Source organism: Platalea leucorodia (genome assembly GCF_965183815.1).
Source record: "Platalea leucorodia genome assembly, chromosome: W".
NCBI lineage: Eukaryota > Metazoa > Chordata > Aves > Pelecaniformes > Threskiornithidae > Platalea > Platalea leucorodia.
The window spans coordinates 14,176,615-14,178,667 of record NC_138859.1 but is presented as its reverse complement, the minus strand read 5'-3'; positions in this window follow the sequence as shown (position 1 = coordinate 14,178,667).

The following is a 2,053-nucleotide window of genomic DNA, read 5'->3' as shown; positions in this document are numbered from 1 at the left end:
ATGAAAAATTACAGAGAAAAGAAATACCCATTGCCCATGGCTTGTTAGCTAGAGCTATAAACTCTGCAGAGAATTTAAGTGTGTAACACAGATCAGTGTTAAAATAATGGGATTTAGGCACATGCTTTGCTGAATTCAGGCTGTATATTCCACTAATGAAAGGCAAGCTGACAGCAGTAGGCATCCATGGAAACCTCTGGCCCTTAATAACGCATGCCAAACTTACCACCTGCTGTGGGAAAAAGAAAGTTCAGAAGCACTTAATGCCAGGGATGCTGTTTGGAGAGTAAACAGAAGAAGAGAAAAGACCAGAGTAATGTTATCTCCTCCAGAGCTGTTACAGGAGCAATCCACAAAAAGCCATGAATTCTTTTCCAAATGCAATGGGATCAACAAACCTGAAGAGGGCATTGAGGACCAGTAGATGGTCAGGCTATAGAAAGAAGATAAGGCCATAGCAGAAAACCTAAGTAAATATTTTGCATGTGTTTTCACTGTGGTGGAGCTTGGGGAGGTTCCCACAGAACAGAGAAAGGGACACACTGAAGAATCTGTCTCAAACTGAAGTGTAGGTAGAAGATGTTGTAGGGCAGATCCTCAAAACAAGAAGTAACAAGTTGCCAGGACTGGATGGTATCCACTATGGAACTCTAGAGGAACTTGAGATGGACAATCTATGGGAGCCACTGTCTGAAATCTGCCTCAGGACCACAGCACAGAAACCTGGCAGGTACAATGCCAATTGGAGAGGTGCCAGGCAATATCCAGAGAGCTGCTGGACATTAAGTCTGCTGTCCATATTGGGTAAAGAGGTAGAGACCAGTCTGAAAACCAGAACAGTAGGAACATGACTAAACACAGTATACAAGGGAAAAGTAAAGAGCCATAACTGAAATCTACTGGCATTCCCTGAAGGAGTCTGTGATGGTGTGGCAGTGTGCTCCCCCTGTACCCTCCTGCCCCCCCCATACCTGACCTTTTCCCATGGCCCTGCTCAGGTGATAATCACCAGTGGCAGTTGTGATGGATGCATCCAGCTCAAAGTGGATTCGAGGGAGACAGATAACAATGCAATAGCCAAGGGCTAATTTATGGCAATATGTGTCTACCTAACCACAGTGCTGGTCAGTGTCCAACTCAAGCTAGATTTGGAAGAAACTAACATATGGAGTTGGTATGCAAATATGACTATGAGTCAATCATCTTACCCCCATAAATAGTGAGCAGCCCAAGAGCACTTTGAGCTCTCCTGCACAGCAGTGGGCTGCACGCCAGGATCTCCCCTTGAGTAGGGACGCCTCTCAAGGTTACTCCTCGAGGTCGAGAGATTCCTTGCCACAACAGATCCTCGGTAAGTGACTAATAGCATGCTAAACTTTGAAATCTTAGCTAAGTGATATAAAGGATTGATTGTGCATATATAATCCTTTAGACATAAACCATTGACCAAGTCTGGGACTAGGATTGGATCCAGCCGCAGCTAGACTCCTCTTTGAGAAGGAGTTTAGAAAGCAAGGGGGTCCTCTCTGAACCTCATGACTCAATGGGAGGGTCTCCCTGACAGTCTTGTCTGACTCTGTCCCCTATGCAGTAAATAATCAAGTGTATCTTGCCATCAAATCTTGTTAAACCACTGTCACATTTATTATTGAACTTTGTTATCAATAAACATATTGCTCTTACAAGTGCACTCTCACTCCATCCGCGACAGATGGGTGACATCCCTGATTACTGTCCACCTTGTTCCCAGAAAGCATTCCTCACTCTTAAAGAAACTAGGCTGCCATGGGATAAAAAGAAGAGACTCACACAGTAAATGACTAAGTTAAAGATAGGAAATAAAGAATAAATTATTGGTTTTTACAAGTGAACCCCACAGGAATCTGTACTGGGACCAGTGCTATTCAACATATTCATCAGTGATCTAGGGAAAGGAATGAATAATGAAGGGATAGAGTTTTTTTGTTGATATAGAGCTATACAGAGAGAGGAAGTTAAAGTCTCGCTGTGAAGAATGCAGAACCTCATGATACTGAGTGATATAGTGTCAGAT